We start from the raw sequence: 26,456 nt of genomic DNA, 5'->3' as shown, positions 1-26,456 counted from the left end.
AGGACAAGTCAAAGGCCTGGGAGGCAAAGAGAGGGTGGCTTGGGTGAGTCCTGCAAGGGGAGGCTCAGGCTGTTTTATTTTACAAACATATGGGAGGGGAGAGGAGCAGCCATCAGGGTCTTTACCTCTTGTTCACTTCTCTGCTGGAGCTGCTACGTCTTTGGGTTTTTTCCCCCTTTTTTGCTGCTTCACTTTTCTGTGTGCCCTCTGGTGGCAGTGTGTATTACTGCACCTTACGAGAGAGTCTCCGGAGCAGCTCTTGCTGGACTCCTGCCCTCCACAAATTGGCCGTTAATGCACTGTTCATTCTTTAATGCATTAATTCTGGCCTGCGTTAATCACAGGCATTAATAAGAGTTAATTGACAGCCCTACAAAAAAAAAAGAAAAAAAACAATCATCTTCCCTTGGAACATCAAGATCCATGGACCTGAATGTGTTCCCTGCTTGAGGAAATAAAGTTACAGAAAAAAACTTGAGAGGTTAAAAACAATGCCCATAGACTGTGTATAAACAGCATGAAATGCCCTTGGAAGAAATTTGAAGCAAAAAATAGAATAGATGGATGAGGTAAAACAAGATTTATTCATGAGCAAGTGTAACCGTGGATGGGCATTACATTGCCCTTCTTCAGTGCCTTTAAAAAAATAAATCCAATTCCCCAAGGATTGCACAGGGTCAGCCTCCTCACATTCAAATCCTAAAAGGAACTGAAGAAATTAATTTAATCAACTTTTATTTTTAAATGAGAAATGTAGGGTTTTTTGTGTGGATTATTTAAAAATAAAAAATATGATTTATATAAAAAGCTGATTGAAAATCTGATTAGAGGTGCCTCTGCTGTGCCTAGAGAATGACTGAGAGAAACCGCTCCCTGTGACGATTTAAAATTAAGTTGTGGTGAAGAATTGGTCAATAACAATAAAGGTCAGGTTCAATATTTCGTCAGTCAATATTTAGAAAATCAGTCCTTAGATGTCTGGTGGTTCACCTATCTTGGCAGCACTCCATCCAATGATGGGATGTCACCTGCAGAATCGGGAAAGCCTCAGCAGTGTTCCAAAGACTATGCCCAATTTGGTCTGTGTCAACAATTGGCCTTGCTACAAAGCTTCGACTCTATAGCACTATTGTCATGTCCACTGCAATCTACGCCAGTGAAACATGGAAAAACACTGCAAGAATATCACATAAGCTGAATGTGTTCCGCCAGCGATGTCTGCGTAAGATCCTTGGTGTTACCTACATAGATCGCATTACTAACGAAGAGATTCTACGAAGATGTGGTCTGCGGAGACTGCAGGATGTTGTGGCAGAGTGTAGATTGCGTCTTGCTGGACACATCTTGCGTCTTTCAGATAATCTTCATCCAAAGGTAGCAATGCCATGGACACCAGCTAAAGGAAAGAGAAAGAGGGGAAGGCCACTGAAAACGTGGCGAAGCACCGTTAAAGAAGACTTTAAGAACATAGGTATAATGTGGGAAGAAGCAAAAACAGTGGCATCAGACCGAAATCTCTGGAGAGCACTTGTTGCCCAATGTGCCCAGGCGCACAGGCGGAACTAAGTCTAAGTCAATATTTAGGGCTTCTCTTAAGAATATGAAGCTAAAGAGGTTCAGGACCCCACCCAGTGCTATCTCTGAGATGTCATTCACTGCAACACTGTTCCCACATGAGGGCTAAAGGTTAGCCCAAAACCTTGTTATCCCCACTCTTGCTCTGGCTTATTTATACGTGGCCCTGCAGATTTCCAAGACCAGCATCTGATGAAGTGAGTCTGTGTTCATGAAAGCTCATGCTCAAAACTTTTCTGTTAGTCTATAAGGTGCCACAGGACCCTTCGTTGCTGTTGCACATCCAGACTAACACGGCTACCCCTCTGATACTCATCAGTGATGTCACCTGACCAGAAATAAGGGCTCTCCATTGAAGCCAATCAGCTCTGTCGAGAGATGGAAGGATCAAAGGGTATCTAGGACTCCTTAGGCAGCACGCTCACCACTAGCTGGGAACGTATCTTCTTATCCTCATTTTCAGTGGGATTTGATATCCCTACTTCTGCTTAGCTAGTGAGGTTAGTTTAGGGTGACCACCTGAATCATTGCATGATAAGTTTTGTTCTGCTGCCCTTTACTCATACAAATAGAGCCACAACCTTTCATTGCTGCAGCATTCCATGCTAAAGCAAATTATATCTCCAAGCCAGCCAAACTGAATCACGTTTGCAAAGGGCTCTGTCTGACGCTCACCTAGGCAGAGTAAAAAAAAAAAAAGCAGTCAAGTAGCACTTTAAAGACTAGCAAAATAGTTTATAGGCAGAGTAAGTGTGTGCACATATGTTCTGCTCCCCCCAGTGCTTCACTAGATGTCAGAGAAGAGCTCATTCAGATCCTGCTTACATTTCCAAAAGCTGCATTGTTCTCAATGGCCAGAGGCTGTTTTCTGCTGCACCAGGGGTTGATGGAGTTTCGCACTTCACAACTGGCCAAATTAGTGAATACAGAGAAGATGGAGTGTCCCAAGCCACACAGTTGACCGCATTAGCAATCCAAATAGCCACACTCCATTGGTTGGCCTTCTTTTCTTCAGAGACCCAGTTGGCCATATGGAAAACACATATCCTAGTCCAGGGTTTCCCAAACTTCATATAGTTGGAACCATGTTTTTTTTCAGTACCTTTTTTTGCGGCTCTAAACTATGAACACATAGAAAAAAAAGAATAAAAAATGAATAAAATTTCACGATTTATTATTTATTCACAATAATAATAGTACATAATGATATAAATCTTGATGTAAAATACTTGTGTCTAACTTATTGTTATTACCTTAATTACCATTTACCCAGTAGAAAGTTAATAGTTGTAGTTCCTAAAGACCAGTGTTTTTTTTACCAAGGACCAGTGCTGGGCCACAGACCACACTTCCGGAAATGCTGCCCTAGTCCTTTTAACTCCTGGGTGCCTGCAGTGTCAATAGATTCTATGTTTTCCTGGATACACAAGTTTCCACTAGCTTCTCTCTCTCCTGTGTCCCCTTTGACTCCGTAGGGTTGGGATTTTTTGTCATCTAATTTACCTCTGTATGGGCCCCTTGTTCTAGCCTATTGTTTGGGTGATTTGGCATCACCAGACTGCATATAGGCTACAGCCACATTGGTAGAAGTTAACTAAAACCTCTGGAACCAGCTTTGGACTCCACCACACAAGAACTTCAGAAATTATTCCAAGACAATAATGTTCTCTGCCTGATCCAATGAATTTATGTTGGGTTGCAACCTTTTCTTGTCAGGCATACTAGCCAGGGTGCTACCAAACAATGATGTATTTCCTAGGGAAAGGGCTACTCCAATCCAGAGGTGGTGTGCTTCTGGGGGCAGCTAGAATGACCAGAAAATCCTTTTCTACTGTTTGTGTAGGACTGCTATCTGCTCGTCACACAATGACCTTTTCGGGAAAGTAACAGGGCCACTTGAACTGCCCAAGAGGATCCAGTCCTTGCTGCTGTTGTTGGTACCTACCTGAAGTCGCAGAAAGACACCTTGGCTCATTCTCTGGGCTGAATTTTGACAGACCCAGTATCAGCTGGGTTCCTTTTCTCTGTAAACCACCTGACCTCCTGGGTTGAGACACAGCAGAAAATGTTCCTCTTGAGCCTGGCAAACCTATCGCTCCTGTAAACATGAGAATGGCCATACTGGGTCAGACCAATGGTCCATCTGGCCCAGTATCCTGTATCCTGGCAGAGGCCAGTGCCACGTACTTTTCAGTTTGCTTTTCTGCTTTTAATGCACTGTTGTCATTATCCAACTTTGCTAATTTTCCAACAGGAAAGATGAATATTTGAATCTTGCTGCATGTGCTAATTTTATTCAGTCTCCATTCACTTATTTCAGTTTGATTAAGAGCATCCATCCCCATCTCCAGGCATTTCTGTGCAAAATTATAGTAGATAAAATCCCCATGGGCTATATCAGACATGTGCCCAGCCAAGCCCATGGAAGTCGGAGGATAAAGCAGGCAACTTCACCAGGGCCTGCGGTTTCAAAAGGGCCCAGGACTCCTAGCTGCTTCTGCTCCAATTGCATCAACAGTGTTGGCCAGAGCCCAGGCCCTTTAATTCATTGACAGAGCATCTATGCAGCACCCTGCAGAGCCCCAGGCATTGTGCTTTGAACAGTGCTGAGCTGAGGCACCTAGTCAGGCAACCCCAAGGCCCAGCCACTTCCAGGACCACAGCGGCCTATGCCCTGACACTTTAGGAGTATGGAGGTATCCCCCTCTCTTGCCCAGAGGTTTGGCTTATTTTATGTCACAATAAATCACAAAAAAGATTGGAAATACAGACTTCCTTGCCCGAAGAGATCACTTACCTCTTTTATTGCTAATGCAGCAGCAGATATTGAAATATCTTGTATTCTTGTTGCTTGAAATTGAGAGGGCAAACAATTATCAACAGCCAGCTAGAACAGCGTTAGTAATTCTTAGAAATAATCGGATCGGATCGGACTTTATTAATACACTCATTACTAATTTTTTTGTAAGATCAAGACCAAATTTATTTTGAAGTTACCATTTAACTTACCAAGAATTTACTGACTAGAAAATGTAAAAATTTGGTGACTGAGATTGCAAATTCTTATTTAAGAAAGTCTTCCAAATACAGTCAATGGGAATATTTACATCATGTACCGATATCCATTTGGCCATAGGTTTGGACGTTTCCTAGTCCTGCGTTGTAGACAGAAATTCCACCTGAAACAATGAGAGGGGATTCTTTTAAAAACAGACTTAAAAAGAAAAAAAATCTAGACAGATCTGTCAGGTTTTTTAGTAGTGTATTAAAAAAAAATAAAATAAAGAGACTGACTGTGCATGAATTGCTTTATTACACCTCACGTGAATAAAAGGAGGCTGTTTGTGTGCATTCCTGAATCCACCTATAATCAGAGCACTTTGGGGGTTTTATATGAACAAATGTCAGTAGCTTGGTGAACCTTTGGTAAGCATTTGGCTAACCACATTCAAATGGAAGCCCTCAGTCTTTGAACCAGGCCTGTTCTTAATAGAACACGAGGCCCAATTACCGTGGGACTTTTCATTCAGCCCTGCAAATGATTGTGTGAGAGAAAACTAAAACATAACCTCACACTCCATTCTGCTCCCCTTTCTGACTCCGCTCCATGTTGTGCCAGACAATTTTGCGGTCCCCTGAAGCTCTGTCACGTCCCTAAAAATGCACCTCCCACCCACCCACCTACAAAGATATAGGGCAAATTTCAGGAATGATTCAAATAAACATTCAGTGACTTCAACAGCACCTCAGTTTAACTCATTGCAAAGGAATAGAAGCCCAACTGTCAATATAAACTAGATGGGCAGGGGAGGGTGGGAACATGTTATAAATATTGCCTATGCAATGTTGGAAATCCTATGCAAAGTCTTGTGCTAAAGAATGGGACAGACTGCTGAAACTGACTAATCTACTTTCATTGCCCAAACTATCTGAAATCAAAAAGTAGACAAATAGCATCAGTGGTAGTTATGAACGAATTCCTGTAAAGGGTTAAACCCAGAGAGTTGGCTCTCTGTTGCAAGCAGCCAGGTGAGCCAATGGGAGGCGAGAGGGATCTTTTGGACTGAGGTAGTTGCCTGCTGAGGGGGTCTTTCTTTGTCTGGAGAGTGGAAAGACCAAGGTATTTAATCTTGAGTATGCTTAAAGAATCGAGCAAATACCGAGGCTACAACATGACCTGGGCATACAGATATGTAAGCAGAAAGGAAATATTTAGTCAGACACGACTGGGTTATTTTTTATTTTGGGTTTGGTGCAGAACTTCTCAGGCTGTCTGATGTACCCCTCCTGCACAATGTAACTTATAAACTGAATCCCAGCGAAGTAATTCTCTGTGCTTTCATCTATCTTCTTGTTTAGTTGCTTTGTAATACCTAGCAACCAAGTACAGTAGCCCTCAAAATATGCGACGACTCAGAATCCCACTCCTCCTGGCCCTGGCTCAATCCCCACTGGCCCCATGCAGCCCCGGTTCAACAGCCCCCCCCCACCCCACTTCAAACCCCCCCGCCCTGCACAGCTCCAACTCAAACCCCCGTCCCTGGTCACCAGGCTCTGGCTCCAGCTCACCACCCCTCACGCACAGCTCCAGTTTAGCCCCCCAAGCCCCAGTTCAAACTCCACACCCCAAACCCCGATCCTGGTTCAAAGTCCCCACTGGCTCACCACCCAAACAGGGCCGTCTTACTGCCCCACTCGCTGCTGTGGCTCAGCCCTCCCTGCCCTGGTTCAAACCTCCGGTGCACGGCTCCAGCTCACCGCCCCCATGGGCAGCTCCAGCTCAACCGCGCCCCCACCCCCCGCTCCCTGTCCTGGTTCAGCCCCCCCACTCGTGGTCCCAGTTCAAACCGCCCCCCCACAGCCCAGCGCACCACCCGAGGACAGCTCCGGCTCACCACCCCCACACGTGGCTGTAGCTCAACACCCCCCCCACCCCCACCCCAGTTCAACCACCCCGTGTGCGGCTCCAGCTCAACTCAGCCCCCTGCAGCCCTAACCCACCCCAGGCTTAACCTTAACCCCACGGCGTCAACCCACCACCAGGCTTAACCTTAACCCCCTGCCAACCCACCACCAGGCTTAATCCATTTTTTAAATTCAGTAAAAATCTCAATAATTCAAGAGTGTCAATGCACATGAATATGAGAAGATACTTCATTAATAACATCAAACCACACTTTTTGTGACCCCTAGTCTAAGAACAGAGCACGCACAATGATTTATAATGCAATACATGTTTACTGCAGGATGTTTGCTGTTTATAGAAAATAATCAAGAGGTTGTTTTTTTTTAATTTGCAATCATAGCGTTGGGAGCCAGAAAGAAATCCTTAAAGAGCCGCATGCGGCTCCAGAACTACAGGTTACAGACCCCTTCCCGAGAAGGTTTCTTTCCCTCTTTGTTCAAAACAACTTGATCAGATGCGCTTAAGTAGCTACCAGTTTACAATTAAAGAAAAAAGTAAGTGTCTGTCATGAGAATAGACTTTTCTCATCATGAGAGTTGGTCTGTGGGAAGGTGTAACCCCAGTTCTGCTATGTGGCGCGATTCAGATTTCAAAAGAAATAATTTTCCCTTCCCCATTGTTCTGCTTTTTACTAGCTTTCTCTCCTTACAGTCAGTGACAAAATTCAAAGCAAAGACAAAGCATTCATCCACATCCCCAGAATTGTATTGCCCAGGCTGCTTCTGGCATCAAAATCCCACGAAGGAGAGACTGTTGAAACAGCCACATTAAAAAGCCAGGGCAACTATTCACTAGGGCTATATCGACACTACAGCAATCCGTTGACAGAAGTTACTGAGTGACTGTTACAACACGTATCCTGCATCCACTTGAGGGGCTAGTGGCTTTTCCAGAAGTCTGATTTTCACCAAACATCAATGGGGATCTTCAGATGCAGAAGCAAAATTGGAACCTTTGAGGGAAAACTTTTTTTTCTTTTGGCATTTCTTTTCGGAGGACCAGTGTGGAAAAATTGGAAATTTGGGGGAAAATTGAAAGAAACAGTTATAGGAAATATTTTCTCTCAGAATAAACAGTGAATAAATATTTACGGGAATGTTTAAAATAATATCATTTCATCTGCCTGTCAGGCCTTCAAAATGCTTTCTAATAATAACTGATAAGTATGCAAAATCAATAAATATTTCTCTAGAAAGTAGGTCTGTGAAGCTTTTAAGTATTAATTATGATTAACCATGTGATTAAAAATCATGCCTTTAAAGAATAACAAAATACCATTTATAGAAATATTTTAGACATTTTTCACATTTTCGAATATATAGATTTCATTTATAACTCTGAATTCAAAGTGTACTGAGTTCACTTTTTCATGATAAATATTTGCACTGTAAAAATAAAACAATTAGCATTTTTCAATTCACTTAAGTACTGTAGTGCATTGTGCTTATCATGAAAGTTGAACTTACGAATATAGACTTGTGTACAAAAATAAATGTATAGAAAAATAAAACAATATAAAACTCTAGAGCCTACAAGTCCACTAAGTCCTATCTCTTGTAACGCAAATTGCTCAGAAATTTTTTTTTTATATTTCAACCCCTCATGCGGTTGATAAGTGCTGCTCAATAACTATTCAAAGCAGAGCAAACAAATGCATGTTCATTTTCATCATCTGAGTCAGATGCCATCCAACAGAAGGTTGATCTTCTTTGTTGGTGATTCGGATTCTGAAGTTTCCACAACAGAGTTGGTAAAGTGTGCTTCACAACCTATCCCTCTTAGACAGGGGCCTGCAAGCAAAATAGCGAGAAGAGCCATTTTTTCAAATTCAATTACAAAGCCAATACTTCAAGAGCCAAAATGAACATGAATGCAAGACCGTCCTTAATGAATATCATCAAACAATACTTTTTGTCACCCCTATTTTAAGAACAGCCCATACACAATGATTTGTACCAGTTAAAAAGTTGTTACCCCCATCTCCAGGCTTACCTCAGCCACCAAATCTGCCCCCTATCCCCAAGTTTTACCCCTCGCTCCACCCCCTCATCCCTGGGCTTAACTCCTATCAGCACCAAATTGCACCCCCATCCCAGGTTTAACTCACCTCATTTGCTTTTCCCCAACCTGCCCACTGAACCCAGATCTTACTTGCCCACCCTCTGCCCATGCCCAAAATGTGCTCTGGCTCCCCCCCCACCCACCCACCCTAGATCTCCCCCAAACTTCTCAGGCCAGAAAGTGTCTGCACCTTTCCCAGCCAGCCCCCACCAGCGGCACCAGTGCCAGACTCAGTGAGTCCCAGGGCCAGGCAGGGAGCTGGGCTGGGTCCTGGGGGAGCTGACGTCGCATTGCCAAATTCAGTTCCAGGCTTCAACAGCTGCTGCAGAGCAAGGAGGAGCTGGGGGGCGCTGCACTGCCCGGGAGGAGGTGCTGGCCCCATGGGGAGGGAAGCTGTTCTTTACAGGAGGTCTCCCCCACTGCCTCTTCCTCCTTAGCATGGCTGGGTAGCTCCAGCAGGGGCAGGTGCTTCTGCATAGTTCCAGCAGGGGCAGATTTGTCTGTCCCTCCCCCTGCTCATTTCCCCCATGTGCAACACAGGTGGCTCCTTGCCCTACCTGCATTTATAAGTAATGAAATTAAATTGAATTGGTTTAGTACCAGCTGTTAAACCAATTCAGTTTAGTTCCATTATTTCAGCAGGGGCAGCACAGGGAGCCGCAAAAGGAGTCAGCAGCGGCCGTGCCCAGAGCTGCAAGTGGATCCTTAAAGAGCCACATGTGCTTCCGGAGCCACAGGTTGCCAATCCTTGCTCTTAGATTTTGGATGGTATTTCATATTCTTAAACCTTGTTTGCTGCCAAGGCGTGTAGCTCTTGAAATATTTCACCCCTGTAGGTTCCAGCTGTTGTTCAAACCATTGAAAACAGGTAGCGAAGCACTCTTCTGCTTGTATGTATGGTAGCTTTTTGGTGTTCTCTCTCTGCTTATCACTGTCACTAGGTGGTTGTGCTGTTTCTTGCACAAACGCAGTTATCTCTTGGTCACAAAGAATGGGGTGTCTGTTTTTATGTTTACGTGTGTTTAGCCATTCTTCCTGTGGTGGTAGCCAAAGCTGCTGCTCTTCAGAAAAATTTAGTTCATTTTCTACTGGATCATTGTTTTCCAAATGATTTGGTTCAGTTTTTATCAATACACAGCCAAAATATATTCCATGAACATCTCAAAGACTCAGAACCAATTTTATTCCAGGTCTTGGCATGCATGTAGCATCTGTGTTTGTCAGCTGTTTACAAAAATCTGCACCAGATTCAGATTCCATTAATCCCAACAATAATCACCATAAGAGGTTTCATTTGTATTGATGGTTCATGGTTTCCAGAATGCCTCAGTCCATTAGTTGAATGAGGCTGTCTTGTAACCTGCCAGCAGGCCTGTCTGCAGGCCTAAATGCCCTAAAGAGCAACCTGCAGGCCTCAGAGAGCAAGAGTAGAAACTTCCATTCCTGTAGTACAACCAAGTTCCCATCCCTGTGTTACAGCTTTAAACCGCACAAACATAAACACCAGGTAGCCATATCAGCCCTCACACCTTTGTTTGAATGTGGGAACCTAAGAAACCAGTAACCACAGCAAGCTTGGCTTCAGCCCCATGAGAACATTAAAAGTGGCATTGAGCCAGTACGTGCACACCCAGTAAACAGCTAAGGGATAAAATCTCTGTAAGGTCCTGCCCCTAGCTGAGTTTCACTGAGGAAACTCAGCCTCAGGGGTGCCTGATTTGCTCACCTTGATCATTTTTTTCTGATTTGTCCTCCTTGATTGCTGTTTTTGGTTCTCTGCGCCTTAAATATTGAGTCTGTTCTGGTCTGGCTATGGTCTGAAGAAGAGGGTTTGTCCCACAAAAGTTCACCACCTAATAAATTATTTTGTTCGTCTTTAAAGTGCTACTTGACTGCTTTTTTGTTTTGCTAGTATATAGACTAGCACGGCTTCCTCCCTGTTGCTTTGAAAGTGTTTTCAAATTCAGCAGCAGCATTCCAGTCAGCAGACAGAGACTCGCCTTTCATTGCCCATTGCTGTGCTCCATGTCAGTTTTTGAACTGACCCAGTTACGCTATGCTTGTTTTAATATAGTCCTCACCTGGATATAGTTCTTGATAGAATAACTGTCTTTCCTCTAATCATCACACTGCTTATAGGAGTGCCTTTGAAGATGACTTGTGCAAACCACAGATGCAGGGCTTATCAAAATCAGCAGCAGCAACTTTGCATACAATATACCTGCTTTTTACAGCTTTGCTTTCTTTGGCAAATTGGTTTAAACTATTCCACTGCATAGAAGAGGTAAGAAGTATGACAAAAGACTGCCCTGGCTTAACCAGGAGAACTTGAATGATCAAATTTTATCAAAAAGGAGCCCTACAAAGAGTGAAAACTCGATCAAATTAAAAAGGATGAATATAAACAAATAACAAATATCTAGGGGTAAAATTAGAAGGGAAAAAGGCACAAAACAAGCTCTAACTAGCTTGGGACATAAACGGTAACAAGACAATGTTCTACAAATATATTAGAAGCAAATGGAAGACCAAGGGCAGGCTAGACCCCTTACTCAATGAAGAGGGAAAAACAATAACAGAAAACGAAGAAATGGAAGAGGTGCTTAATGACTTCTTTGTGTTGGTTGTCACCAAGAAGGTTGGTGGTGACTGGATGCCTGGAATAGTGTATGATGAAGAAAATAAGGTAGGTTCAAAAGTCGAAATGGAAAGAACAAGATAAAAATTACTTAGAAAAGTTAGATGTCTTCAAGTCAGAGCCTGATGAAATACATCCTAGAATATTCAACGGCTGATTGAGGAGATATCTGAGCCATCAGCTAGTATAATTGAAAAATCATGAAAGAAGAGAGAGATTCCAGAATACTGGAATAGGGCAATTACAGTGCCTATCTATAAAAAAGGAAATAAGGACCACCAGGAAACTACAGATCAGTCAGCTTAACTTCTATGCTAGGAAAATAATGGAGCAAATAATTAAGGCATCCATTTGTAAACATCTAGAAAATAATAATGAGGTAAGTAACAGCCAGCATGGATTTGTAAAAGAACAGCTCATGTCAAACCAACCTGATAGCTTTCTTTGATAGGATAACAACCCTTGTGGATAAGGGGGAAGAAGTACATGTGGTATAGCAAGACTTTAGTAAAACATTTGATACAGTCTCACATGAGCTTCTTATCAATTCACTGGGGAACTATAACCCAGACAGGGCTACTATATGGTGAATGCATAATTGGTTGGATAACCATTCCCAGAGAGTAGTTTTCAATGGCTGACAGTCATGCTGGAAGGGCATAATAAGTGGGGTTCCACAGGGATCAGTTTTGGGACCAGTTCTGTTCAATATCTTCATCAACGATTTAAGATAATGGCACAGAGAATGTGCTTATAAAGTTTGAGGGTAGTACCAAGCAAACATCATTCTGAGCTGTAATAACAGGAGTATTGTAAGCAAGACACAAGAAGTCATTCTTGCTGATATGGCATCAGCTGATTTGGTATTAGCTGGTGTACTGTGTTCAGTTCTAGGCACCACATTTCAGGAAAAATGTGGACAGATTGGCGACGGTCAAGAGAAGAGAAACCAAAATGATTAAAGGTCTAGAAAACATGACCTGTGAGGGAAGACTGAAGGAGCTGGGTTTGTTTATTCTGGAAAAGAGAAGACTAAGAGAGGATATGATAACAGCTTTCAAGTACCAAAAACTTTGTCACAAACAGGAGGGAGATAAATTGTTCTTTTTAATCTCTGATGATAAGACATGAAGCAATAGGCTTAAACTGCAGCAAGAGAGGTTTAGGTTGCACATTAGGAAAAATATTTTAACCATCAGGGTGGTTAAGCACTGGAATAAATTGCCTAGAGAGGTTATGTAATCTACAAAATTGGAGATTTTTAAGAACAAGTTAGACAAACACCTGTCAGAAATGGTCTAGATGTTATTTGGTCCTGCCATGAATGCAGGGGATTGGACTTGATGACCTCTCAATGTTGTTTCCAGTTCTGGTATTCTGTGATTCACCCCTGAAGCTCACTAAACCTGGGTCAGTGTGCAGGGCTGCATAGAGGCCCCCGACCACACCTTTGGGAGTATAGAGAGCACTGAGGTTAGTTATAGTAGTTTCTTAATTCTGGATCACAAAGAGATGAGAAGATTTCAGCCTATATGCAGGGACTGCTTTAGAGAGCCATCTGGAGGGGAGCAGTGACTATTTTGCAGATGACTCAGACCAGACTGGCTCAGATTATAAGAGAAATTAAGTGCCAGATTCTACTTCATCTCTGGCTAAGAAGGCAACAGGAACATCCCCCCCAGTTACTCCCACTTGATGAAAGGGGTCAGAGAGGAGAAAGAAAGGCAGGATGCCTGTGAATTTTGGAAAGCTCAGCCATGTGAGTCAGCCAGCACAGTTTTGCAGCAGACTACCAGTTCACTGATGGCGAACACCGGAGATGAACTTGCCCAACAATTGCAGGTCCTGACAGAACAGATAGTCAGGCTACAAGTTATGTGATGGGTTAGATCACATAAATCCTCTTAGAATTGTCCCCCAGTGCGCTGATCGTGACACAGATGCCTGCCTTACTGTTCTTTAGGGCTCCCCACCACCCTGTCTTACTGGGCCAGACGTTCTGGTCTCACCCGCCCAAAGCCCAGATGTGGGGTAACTGCCCCCCTGCAGAGCAACACAAATGCTAAGCCTGTTCAACTCTGGGAAGGCTCAGCTATTGGGACTCAGCACCCAAGAAACCAACTCCCTGAAAAGGGACCAAAACCCTAAACAAATCCATCTTACCCTATTTAAAAGTTTTACACAGAGAAAGTTCAGAAGGAGATCTGTTCTCTTTATCAGTAAAAGAGAGACATGCACATTGGTTGCTGCCCCTCCCAGGAAACAATTATTTACTCTAGGCTTGATAATAAACTAAAATGTTTTTATGAAGTACAAATAGTAGGATTTAAGTGGTTGCGAATGAAAACAATCAGATCAATGCAAATTACTAAATTAAAATAAATAAAATATGCCCCCTAATCCTAATCTACTGAGAATCTTGTTTCATGCAAATTGTTACTCTAAACAGGTGTTCTATACATCTCTTTCACAAGCTAAGTAGCCTCCTAGCTTGGGCCCAATTGTCCCTCCTGTTCAGTCTTAGGTGTTTCCAGCAGGCATCTTAGGTGGTAAGAGGGAGTCTCTTGGCATCTGGCAATTCCCTCTATTGTTTATTTTCCTCCCTATTATAGCCCTTTTACCCAAGGCAGGAGTTCTTCGTACTTAATTCAAACTTTTCACACCTCAAATGAACAAGTGCAGAATCCAAAATGAGTTTCAGCATCAGGTTTCTTAGCCACATCTTCTAGATCCAACCACAGTTTGGACTTACAAAGCAAACAAGACTATTTGCAGGTTGCGGGTCTAAGTAGCAAGCCATTAAGATCCAGAACATCAGTAATGGGCCTCATTAGCATATTTAGAACTTAAAACAGATCCACTCTTTATATTTCTAACTTCACAAACAAGAATGATATATGCACAAAAATTGGGATATACACATTCAGCAGATTTTAACAGTAACATTAGAAGCATAGAGTCATAGAATCACAGAGCTGGAGAGGACCTCAAGAGGTCATCAAGTCCAGCCCACTGCTTCAAGCAGGATTAACCCCCACTAAATCATCCCAGCCAGGACCTTGTCAAGCCGGGACTTAAAAACCTCTAGGGATGGAGATTCCACTACCTCTCTAGGCAACGCATTCCAGTGCTTCACAACCCTCCTGGCGAAATCGTTTTTCCTAATATCCAACCTACTTCTCTCCTTCTGTAACTTCAGATCATTACTTCTTGTTCTGCTGTCTGTCACCACTGAGAACAGTTTCTCTCCATCACCTTTACAGCACCCCTTCAGGAAGCTGAAGGCTGCTATTAAATCACCCCTCCGTCTGCTCTTCTGCAACTAAATAAGCCCAAATCCCTCAGCCTCTCTTCATAGGTCATGTGCTCCAGATCCTTAATCATTTTCATTGCCCTCCACTGAATCTGCTCCAGCACGTCCATATTCTTCCTATACTGGGGGGCCCAAAACTGGACGCAATACTCCAGATGTGGCCTAAGTGGTGTTGAACAGAGGGGAACAACAACTTCTCTAGCTCTGCTTGAAATGCTCTTCCTAATGCACCTCAATATGCCATTGTCCTTCTTGGCTGCAAGGGTGTACTGTTTACTCATATCCAGCCTTGCATCCACTATAATCCCTAGGTCCCTTTCTGCTGTATTGCGGTTTAGCCTATAGGTCTCCAGCCTATAACAATACTTGGGATTCTTCTGTCCCAAGCGCGGGACTCTACACTTCTCCTTGTTGAACCACATCAGATTTCTTTTGGCCCAATCCTCCAATTTGTCCAGGTCACATTGACTCCTGTCTCTACCCTCCAACATATCTACCTCTCTCCCTAGCTTGGTGTCATCCACCAGCTTGCTGAGGGTGAACTCCAGTCCCTCATCCAGGTCATTAATAAAGATGTTGGACAACACTGGCCCCAGAATCGAGCCTTGAGGCACTCCACTTGAAACCGACCACCATCCAGATATCGAGCCATTGACTGCTTACCCATTGGGCCTGACCATCTGTTAGCCGATGGTCAGGTGAGATACCAACTATGCCCTTGTTTTCATCTGAGATTTCAACTGCTAGGACAGAGCCCCTTCGCAGCGGGCAGCCCGGGCAGGCTGATGGATGCCCCAGAGTCCTAAACACCCGAGTCTTTTACTGCTAGAACAGAGTTCCTTCGCAGTGGGCAGCCAGGGTTGGCTGACGGGTGCCCCAAGGTTGCACTGAGAGCCTCCTACACCCAAGACTTCAACTGCTAGGATAAAATCCCTTCGCAGTGGGCAGCCAGGGTTGGCTGACGGGCGCTCCAAGAGCCTGCTCCTTGGAGGCAGCACGACTCAACGCTGGCTCTCAGTACGTTTCACCGGTGACCAGGCTTAGAGCAGCTGAAAAGCAGCTGGGTTCTTTGTTTTGTGTTTGGTTTGCACAGTAACAGGAGCCGTCAGGTTACCACTTAATCAATTACTTTGTTTATTTAACTAACGAGTTAAGCTCTGTGGTTACAATGTTGCAAGGTTTATACTTTGATTACAAATAGCTAGCATACACTTTAATTCATAGACCTATACCTGTTAAATGCACGCAAAAGCAAAAGGTAAAACACCTAGCAGGTCTTATTCTCACCCCTGAGTTACCAACATGGCGTGGCCAGGCTTCTCTCAATCCCTTGGGAAGAAGTCTTTCTCCCTTTTTTCAAGGAGGCGGGCGTCCCCTGGGACCTCGGGAGACAATAACCCTCGTGTCCGGCAGGCGAAGGTGACTGGAGCTCAAAAAGGGGTTGCCAGACCCTCCTCTTATACCTCTTGGGTCATGTACGCTTCTTCCTTATCTAAAAGGTACCAATTGAATTAAATCGTCCCGTGATGCTGGTTCTCCTGGAGAGTTCAAGGGCTTAGTTAGCAGCTGTGAGGTGGAGACAATTTAACAATTTAGGGCATATTTTCTTAATGGGCTGGAGAGTCCTCGTCTGGGACCAAGTGGGCGTATTAATCGCCGGTATCACCGGTACCAGTCAAGGGCAGCCCGAGACCCTGGCGGTTTGTTAGTCTGTTGAATGTGAAATCCAGTGTAAGTAAGTATATCCTGAGGCATAAAGAAACTGGTGCCTATTTCTCTTTATATTGAGAAAGAGGGTGAGTTTAATGAGTTTATATTATGTAGCTCTCTATGTAGCAAAGGAGATTTATTTAGGATTCACGTGCCAAATGAGCTGTGCACTTGAGTGTCCAGAAGAGGTCTCACACTGTTATGTTCAATTTGTGTGTGTACCCCTGAGTGTGGACCTGTCCCAGTGTCTCAGATGAAGCAGGCTGGAGAGCTAAGCTCAACAAGACAGGATGGCAGGGTGCTTTGGCTGTCAGGGGAACCATGCCCATAATGTGTCTCAGTACATCAGGTGACAGTCTCAAGGGGGTCCCGACTCATTACACAGCACCTGCAGCTCCTGATCACTTTAATTAGAAGTGTTTGTGTGAGCATTTCTGCAAATCAGATGCTAAATAATGATATTGGGCACCTAAAAAAACCCAGAAGCCACTTCTGAAAAAATTGGCTGTCAGCTTTCTGGGCCACGATGATTTGTAGTGTCACTCCACTGAAGACAATGACGTTACTAAATTTTGATGTAAGTACTCTATCTTAGTTTCTTCATTTGTGAAATGTTAGCAATGGTATAAAACCAACAGGAAAGTTATGAGGTTAATCAATTAATTCTTGAAAAGCACTTTGCAGAGGTAAAATACTATGTGGGTCATTGTGATGACTCGGTGTGCTGAAATAAAGCAACAACACTGCAGCATTTTTTACTCACCACAGTAGTTTAAGCCTTCCACTCTTGCAGTTTTACAAGAAGCCCCAGTGGTATCAACCTTTTTTATGTCACCATAGGAGCCAGTCTGACCCTCAGAAGAACCTGGAAAATTAAATGGGGGTACTCTACTGTAAGGACTGTTTGAGAACATAAGTACAGCTAAAAGAATGTAAAGTCATGTCTCAAACCCTGCTCTGCTCTCAGTTGGGTTATGTTGCACAGGTGTTGTGATATGGGTTTGAGTTCTCTGGGACAGGAGGACTTGACTTGCTAGCCAGGAGTTACTGCCTCCGTGGAGAAATCCTGGGCAAACTGAGATCTCCTTTAATTTGTCTCTAAAAGAGGCTGGAGGTGAAAATCTCTTTCCCTGTATATCATGTGCCCCTCACTGAAAACATCCTATTGCCACGCCTTGACCCTAAGAGCCAAATAAGTCAGAAATAGTTTATTTATATTCCATTTGCTCTTGAACCAAAGTTGTTCATTCATACAGCAGCTTCCTGCATCCCCTGAGGAAACAGCAGGCCCAGCTTCTATTTTTGGAGCCCTGGAACTCGGCCTCACCTGTTTGGATACACAAGGGATAAGCAGCCCAACCCTTCCCCCAAAGGTCTATTGGCCTGTACCCTACACGAGACTGTGGGGAACGGGTTGGTAGGTTGGCCATGCGGATAGTTTGCCTTTTTCTCTTACATAAGAACATAAGAACGGCCATACTGGGTCAGACCAAAGGTCCATCCAGCCCAGTATCCTGTCTGCTGACAGTGGTCAGTGCCAGGTGCCCCAGAGGAGGTGGACCGAAGACAATGATCAAGCGATTTGTCTCCTGCCTTCTGTCTCCAGCCTTTGACTAAAGGCTAGGGGCACCATACTTTACCCTTGGCTAATAGCCATTTATGGACCTAACCTCCAAAAATTTATCAAGCTCTATTTTAAACTCTGTTAGAGTGCTGGCCTTCACAGCCTCCTCCAGCAAGGAGTTCCACAGGTTGACTGTGCGCTGTGTGAAGAAAAATTTTCTTTTATTAGTTTTGAACCTACTACCCATTAATTTCAGTTGGTGTCCTCTGGTTCTTATATTCTTATATTATGGGAACGAGTAAATAACTTTTCAATATTCACTTTCTCCATACCATTCATGATTTTATATACCTCTATCATATCGCCCCTCAATCTTCTCTCTTCTAGACTGAAAAGTCCCAGTCTCTCTAGCCTCTCCTCATATGGGACCCTTTCCAAACCCTTAATCATTTTAGTCGCCCTTTTCTGAACTTTTTCTAATGCCAGTATATCTTTTTTGAGGTGAGGAGACCACATCTGCACGCAGTACTCAAGATGTGGGTGTACCATAGTTTTATATATGGGAAGTATGATATTCTTCATCTTATTCTCTATCCCTTTTTTAATAATTCCTAACATCCTATTTGCTTTACTGACTGCCCCTGCACACTGCATGGATGTTTTCAGAGAACTATCCACTATAACCCCAAGATCCCTTTCCTGATCTGTTGTATGTAAATTTGCCCCCATCACATTGTATGTATAATTGGGGTTATTTTTCCCAATGTGCATTACCTTACACTTACCCACATTAAATCTTGGACTCCTTTAACCCCACATGCCAGTAGGGAACAGAGTCTCAAAAAGGCACAGCCAGAGGGCTGCAACCCAAGTCTGGAGCCAAGGCTACAGTCAAGCTGCTGCCCAGAGAAAGATATCCATGACCACCTTCCCTATCTCCACAAAGATCTTCCAACACTGCTGCTTTGGCAGCGAACTAAGGGAAACAGAAAGAGACCTCAGACTCACCAATGAGGGCAACAGGGCCCAGAAGCATCAGTGTTAACAGCATGGGGACAGTTCTTCTCAAACACTCAAGTGTCGGACAATAAACCCAAGTCTGCAAAGAAATCAAAACACCTGAATGCGCAGCACTCCTGCAAAGAAGTACTGTTGTCTGACCCTTCTTGAGGCTAATGATGATTGTCCTGATGGCCTAAATCTGACTTTAACAAGATTCTTTCCCCCATCCTTTACATAAATTCTTAGAATTACATACTCACTCCGTTCCTTAAGGACCTCATGGCAAGAGGCAAACCCCATCTCTGTCTCTAGCGTGCCGTTGTGTCTGATGGACAAAGTTCCTCAGTGAGCTGAAGGGTCAAGTGGCAGGGAGCAGACAGTGATGAAAGATGCCCAGAAAGAACTCTCAGCTACTTGGTGGCTGCCCTGTTATAAGCCTAAGCATCAACTGCTCATGCTCCATGCTCAAATTTAGCTCACCTAAGGTTGAGGTATTGATTCTGTAGGTGAACCTGTTCAGCCATGTCCACAGTAACATGTTGAGCAATGAGCTGCCATTCAAGTTCATTATCACACCCATCCTCAGGTGTGCTTGTGTGGTGACTCCAAAGCCATCCAGATGATCAGCAGAGCTGGGCTGTGTTTCTGCTGGTGATGCACATTCACACATGGCTCGATGCACATGACAAAGTTTCTTTTGCACATGGGTGGAAAAATATCCACACAGGGATGGACAAGATTAGAATCCCGGAGGATCAGTGGTTGTAATTTTGATGCTCCTTGCGGTACTATTTAGTGGTAAATTCTACCATTAAGCAAGTTCTCCTCAGTTCCCAAAATCTAAAGGTAACTGTGACACCATTTATCTAGGTTTTAGCCTGTTATTCTTTATAGTTATACTAACCCTTTTCAGCTAAATGTCTTACATTAGAGGTGGGGAAACTTGTTTGTGTCACTGACCCACAGAAAAATCAGTTGGGTGCCACACACAAGGGAGAAACAAAACCAAACCAAACCTCACTCACTGCCCCGGCCCCAAACTGAGATGCAGAACAAGTAAAAGAGAGATACTTACCTCACTCTCCTCTCGCTCCGGCCCCATGGGGCACAGGGGTGAGCACTGAGGTGCAGAGCTTCCTTCTAGGACTGAATTAGCTTTTCTGGGGGGCTTGGTAGGTTTTGTGACGCCCCTCCTCCCCCACCAGCTAGGCTCTGAGATGGGGCCAAAAGGAGGGGGTTAGTGTGTGGGAGGGGGCTGCCAGGAAGTGGGCTAGAGTGTGAAGGGATGGAGTCCGAGCAGGAAGTATGGTACCGGAGCAGGGTGGGCAGGCTGAGTCTGGATGTGCGGTAGGGTACAGGGGTGAGCTGTAGGTGCAGAGTCAGGGCGGGAGGGAGAGTGTGGGAGTGGGATGGGGTGGGGGCAGAATCTGAGTGGGAGGTGGGGTGCAGAAGCAGACTGGGGCTGGGAGTGCAGGGCCTGGGCAGGATGTGTGGTACGTGAGTGGGTTAGAGGTGGGGATGGAGGGTTGGGCCGGACGTAGATGGCAGGAGCAGGCTGGGGTTGGAGCACACAGTCTGTGGAGAAGCAGAAGGGTGATCATATCTCCCTGTCCCAAATACAGGACAGGGAGATATTGGGGGGAGGGGCGGCTCCTCCCAGCTCCACCCAGCCCCAGAGAGCTGGGAAGGAGGGGGCGGCCGCCAGCGCTCTCCGGGAGCTCCAGGGAAGTGGCAGGGACGCGGCAGCCGCCCACACTCCCCCGGCTTCTCTGAGCCTCGGGGAAGTGACTCCCACCAGCAGCTGTGCCTGTGCAGCTGCTAGCAGAAAAGGTCAGTGGGGAAGGGTCCAAACACGGGACAATTTGTCCCTTTTAAAAAATAAGTCGGGCTGCCTTTTTGGTGTCCCAAATACGGGACCGTCCTACCGAATACGGGATGGACGGTCACCTTACGGCGGGGGGGAAGGGACTGGGGTATCTAGTGCAGCTCTAGGGGGGCACAGGTGGGTCTGTGTGGTCCTGCACTTGCAGGCATTGCCCCCCCACCCCTCCCACTGTCCACGATTCCCAGCCAATGGAAGAGACTGGGCAAAGCCTGCAAGCAAGTGAAGGGACAGTGCTTCCCTGCACTGCCACCCTGAGCTGCTTCCTCCACCCGACCCTGCCAGGCAGAATGGCTCACAGCTTGTCTTGAAGAGGCCTCCGAGGCTCAGGTCTCCCCCTCCCACAATGGGGAGCCAGCAGCGACACCCCAGCCTCATGGGGGTGGGAGTGCCAAGGCTCGAAAACTCACTCTGGGGCTGGAGCACCAGCGCTGGCTCATCCTGCTGCAGGGAAAGAACCCCAGGCCTTGCAAACCAGATCAAGTCAAGCCATAGGCTGGCTCCAAGCTGTGGGCCATTTCCCAGCCCTGTCTTACAGGATACAGGCCTGTCAGCTTCTGGCGTTATAGTAGAAAATAATGAAAGCAGACTACAATGAAAGCAAGGCAGGGAGTATAACAAAGGGGTGCTAACCCTATGGGCTTCAGAACAAAGACACCATGTTTGAAACAATGGGGAGTCGTTCTTGACTGGATGTGCAAACACTGAGGTAGAAAAGAATTCTGTACCTAAACGGTGGGACTGAGATGCTGACAGCACCTCTGCCTCTCGCTGACGCAGCGCACAAATGAGGTAGTTATATGGCGGAAAAGAGCCAACAGGATAAATTCAGAATCAAGTTGCAATAATTCTGTTCCGTTGACATTCACAGTTCGTGTTTCTGGGACCATCTTAATAGCTTGTTTTCAAATACAAACCTTAGTAATATTTTATCAGAGCTTCATATTATCAATACTTTTTAGTGTGACCTACTGCTGCTATATATACACTTTTATTCTATGCCAAGATACCGTATGCACATTGTGCAAATGTTTGCTTAATTCGTTTTGAGCAGGGCACAGATGATATCACCTCCAACCCCACTTGTAGATGCTGCATGGCCCTAGGTTTTTATAAGGGAATCTGAACAATCAGCAAATACCTCTTATTTAGAAGTTACTGTCCAGCGGACACACAAAAACAACCTCTAAAGGACAAAGGCTGGAGTCTTTTCTCAAGTGGAGTTTTCACTGAAGTCAAAGAGAAAGGAAAAGGCCTCCCATTTCCACCCATAAAATTTACTAATAAGTAAAACAGAGATTAGATCCCACTCTGAATGAGCCTGATATTTCACTCACCTGTCTTCAGTTTCTCTTTTCCTAGAAGATGATTGCTTTATTTTCAAGAGCTTTATATATCCTAGAAGGTTTCTTCCCTCTTTATTCAACACATCCATATCAGATTATAATTAAAACCAACCAGCGTTTGTCATTATGAGAGTCAGATGGCGAGAAGGTGTGACCTCAGTCCACGATGTGGCAAGATTCAGATTTCAAAAGAAAGAATTTGCCCTTCCCCTGTGTTTTCCCTTTCACTAGCCTTGGTCCTACACTTGGTGACAAAGCCCAAAGCAAAGACGAGTCATTCATCCTCCTCCCCTTCTGGTGTCAGAAACTGTCACCGAAGGGACTGTGGAAATAAACAAAGAAAAAGCCAGGATTCAGTAATTCCCAGACTACTAATCCTAGTTCCCAGGATTCAGGAGTTTCCACACTTTTTGGCATCATGTCCCCCCTTTTGATTTTTGAGAAATCCTCATGCCCCTTCACCTCTTCTCTACTATCATCCAACCCCCCTTAACAAAAAATTTATTTGTAATTTAAAATACACATAAAAACTTGATATAAAATGTTGTTTAAAATTAAAAATAAACACAAATAGTTTTTCTTGGCCCCTTGGGGGTGCCCATTTGCAGCCCCAGCTGGCCAGCTGACTGAGCCCCATGCTAGCCACCAGAGCTGCCTGCACCAGCTGCCCACCTGCCTGAGTCCTGCAATGCCGGGGCCAGCCACCCAAGCCCCACAAGCCGGCCCCACAAGCGCCCCCCCCCCCCGCCTGAGCCCCTTCCCTCCCCCAAAGCCAGGCACCACCAAACCCCCAATCTCACCCCATCTCCTTCCCTTGAGTCTGGCACCCCCAGCCCCTCACCTAACCCCATCCTCCTCTCCCCAGCCCACACTCGCTCCCCTTTGCAGGAGGCAGCCAGCTTCACGTGGGTCTTCGCCAGCTGCCTGATTTTTATAGAGGCTACGCCAGGTTGCCCACATAAAATGGCAGGGGCTGAGAGCTGGAAGCAAAGATCAGCTTTTTCTTCGGGTGAGGGGAATAACAGAGGGGTTGGGTCGCCTTGCACGCTTCCTGGAATTTCTTCACACACACCCCCAGGGGGCATGCCCCCCCCCACTTTGGGAAACCATGCACTAGAGGGTGCTGTACTTCATAGCTGCTGTACTCCAAGCTCAGGGCACATACCAGATGCCCCTGGCATTTCTCCATTTCCCACGCAAGCTGAGTGTGTGACGACAGCTTTCTTGGCTGACTCACCTGGGACTGAACAGGGAGTTTCTGGAACTAAAAAGCATAAGTTATTACAGCTTGAGCTAAACAGCCAACACTACCTAGTCACCGTTACAACACATAACCTGTATTTATTGGGCACAGAGATCTCCTGAAGTACACCAGACCATTAACCACATCCTCCCATCTCTCTTTCTTTTAGGGGTTCTGTGCACCTGCCCCCTTCATACTGGGGCTGTGTTGGATTCCCACATCCCCTGCTTCCCTGCATGCCAGGGCTTCCTGTGCCTGTCAGTTTTCACTACCCTCAGCCTCCAGTGAAGGGCCGTGTCTACACTAGCCCCAAACTTCGAAATGGCCATGCAAATGGCCATTTCAAAGTTTACTAATGAAGCACTGAAATACATATTCAGCGCCTCATTAGCATGCGGGCGGCCGCGGCACTTCAAAATTGACGCGCCTTGCCACCGCGCGGCTCGTCCTGACAAGGCTCCTTTTCGAAAGGACCCCGCCTACTTCGAAGTCCCCTTATTCCCATCTGCTCACAGGAATAAGGCGACTTTGAAGTAGGCGGGGTCCTTTTGAAAAGGAGCCCCGTTGGGACAAGCTACGCAGCGGCGAGCCGCGTCCCTTTCGAAGTGCCACGGCCACCCGCATGCTAATGAAGCGCTGAATATGTATTTCAGCGCTTCATTAGTAAACTTCGAAATGGCCATTTGCATGGCCATTTCAAACTTTGGGGCTAGTGTAGACATAGCCAAGGAGGGTTCGTTCCATCTGTGTCCCTACATGGAAAGGGACAGGCCTAGGGCTGATATCATCTCTACTGCTTTTTTTCTCCCTTAGTAAGGGGTGGGGAATTGAAAAGAAACTGTTACGTGAACTATTTTCCCTCAGAATGAACAGTAAGAACATTTTAGAGGAATGTTTCAAATAATACAGTTACTGCTGCCCTTCAGGTCTTCAAATACTTTCTAATAATAACTCATAAGGCTGTAAAATGAATAAAATATTTCTCTAAAAACATGAGTTTTGTCTATATCTGCGTGATAATATCAGGTCAGGTCTATTCATAGATACTTTTTTGAGCCCAAAGGATATAACCTTCCTTTTAGTTTATAGTGCTTCTTTCTATTTTCAGCATTTTTGTATTTGTTTCCTATGTGTCACAAGCTTAAAAAGTGTATTTAAATATCTAGTGTGAAGCTGCAGCTCCATCCCCAATACCAGTGTAACTCTTCTGCCGGAAAGAGTCGGCAGCAGCCAGGGCTGGGCTCAACATCTAGGGGTTCCTTTTTATCCATCTCACACAGAACCAGCTCAAGCCCCCCCGCAGTAGCCTGGGAAATTCACACACCCCGGGCGCCTCGGAGAGGCAGTGCTTCCCCACTCGCCAGCACAGCGTCTGAGTGTAGAAAAGAAACTTTTAATGAAAGAGGCAGAAAAGTCTTATGGCATTAGCTTGGGAAAATACCACACCCAGAGTTCATAACCAATCCTCAAGTAACTGTCCCAGCTCAAATGGATTAGCAGTGTCCTTGGCCCCTCAGGCTCACCAGTCCAATACTGTAACTAGCCAATCCACACACCCAAACTTTCTACGTACCCCCTTTCAAACGCCCCACTTACAACTCAGTCCAGTCTGTGCAGGCCCTGACACATCACCCTGATGCATTCCCTCACTGAACCTGAGGCAATGCCCTCTTTATGCTGGTCCAGCATTCCGCTTGCTCACTGCCAGCTGCCCCCCTGGCTGTCCGTCGGTCATGCCTGCTGTCCACCTGCTGCTCCTCCTACCGGCTGGCCACTGGCCACGCCATCCAGCCATCCGCTGCTCCTCCTACCAGCTGTGCACCAGTTGCGCTATCTGTTTGTGCACTGCTCCTCCCACCAGCCATCTGCCCACTGCTGTCTTGTAGATTTTGCTATAGGCAAAATTCTGTGATTCCAGCTCTCCCTGGTGTTCGGCTCTGAGCCTAGCTATAGCATCTCAGTATCCGCTGAGGTGGATTCTCACAGAATAACTACAGACCCATCTTTAGGTCTACCTGTGAGCAGTGGGGGTGGGGAAGAATTAGTCAAACTAGCTTTACAGCCATGTAGCCTAAAGGCTGCTACTCAGCTAAGTCAGTCACTCAAACTCTACCTCTCCATGGTTTTTGTGAGGGAGGGAGCCCTCTGCAATCCATGTCCCGCACAGTAACGATGACTGCCCAGTACCCTGTTTCCCACCCCCCCACACACAAAACTTCAAGCATTGTTGAGACTCCACAATTCTTACACTGGGTGATAGCATAAATTGTGTCTTTACAACAACTTGTTGTTTACAACAGACAAAACCCCTCTGCTTTGCCTGCTCCCGTCAGGCTTTGTTTGCAAGGCATTCCATATGCACACCTTTGTATTTTCATGCAAATGATCTCTGCAGGACACATTCCCCAACTCCTTCAGCAGTACTGAGCTCCTGCTGGCACGTTCCTTACGCTAGCCATATTAGCAACGAAGGGTCCTGTGGCACCTTATAGACTAACAGAAAAGTTTTGAGCATGAGCTTTCGTGAGCACAGACTCACTTCATCAGATGCTGGTCATGGAAATCTGCAGGGCCAGCTATAAATAAGCCAGAGCAAGGCTAGCCATATTAGTTATTATTACAGGTTGAACGACTCTCATCCAGCACCCTTGGGACTTGACCAGTGCTGGACGAGAGAATTTGCCAGATGACAGGAGGTCAATATTTTCTAGCACAGCGGTGTCCAATATGCTCCCCGTCTGCCACATGTGGCAAACAGGGCAATGCAATGTGGCAAAGTGTAGCTCAGGAGAGCAGCACATGTGGGCTGCTCCCCCCTCACTGCTCTGTTCACATACTGCACCACATGGTGGGACAAGCGTGTGGTGCCCGTGGGAGAGGTGGCTCCTCCAGCCCCAGCAGGCTCTAGCTGTGGGATGGCTAGTGCAGAGGTGGCTCCAGACACAGCGTGGCTTCAGCCCCAGGTGGCTTGTACAAAGTGAGTAATGTCACTGGGGGGGGGGGCTGGCTAGGGGGACTGTCACCTGGCTAGGGGTCAGTGGATCAGGGTGGTAGCATCTGGCTGACATGGGGGAGCTGTGGTGCCAGGTAAATTTCAGTTGGACACCACTGTTCTAGAAATTACCAACACTTCTGCTGCTCACTGGGCTCTTAAAA

General features: G+C 45.6%; 2 long non-coding RNA genes across 3 annotated transcripts; both read right to left on the bottom strand.

The window, feature by feature from the left end:
• Window positions 1-569: 569 nt before the first annotated feature.
• LOC142006799 (uncharacterized) lies at window positions 570-3,669 on the bottom strand. Of its 2 annotated transcripts, none has more exons than XR_012643831.1 (4): window positions 3,521-3,669; window positions 2,401-2,696; window positions 1,246-1,425; window positions 570-709 (listed from the first exon to the last, which is right to left on the bottom strand). It is a non-coding gene; the product is annotated as an uncharacterized LOC142006799 (long non-coding RNA). The 2 variants fall into 2 exon arrangements; XR_012643830.1 differs by having other exon boundaries at window positions 1,246-1,396.
• A 4,593-nt stretch (window positions 3,670-8,262) lies between these two features.
• LOC142006950 (uncharacterized) lies at window positions 8,263-18,929 on the bottom strand. The gene is made up of 3 exons (XR_012643862.1): window positions 18,836-18,929; window positions 17,027-17,128; window positions 8,263-8,331 (listed from the first exon to the last, which is right to left on the bottom strand). It is a non-coding gene; the product is annotated as an uncharacterized LOC142006950 (long non-coding RNA).
• Window positions 18,930-26,456: the final 7,527 nt, after the last annotated feature.

Source organism: Carettochelys insculpta, chromosome 1, assembly GCF_033958435.1.
Source record: "Carettochelys insculpta isolate YL-2023 chromosome 1, ASM3395843v1, whole genome shotgun sequence".
NCBI lineage: Eukaryota > Metazoa > Chordata > Testudines > Carettochelyidae > Carettochelys > Carettochelys insculpta.
The sequence above is the reverse complement of the archived record's forward strand: the minus strand, read 5'-3'. Positions and strand labels throughout refer to the sequence as shown.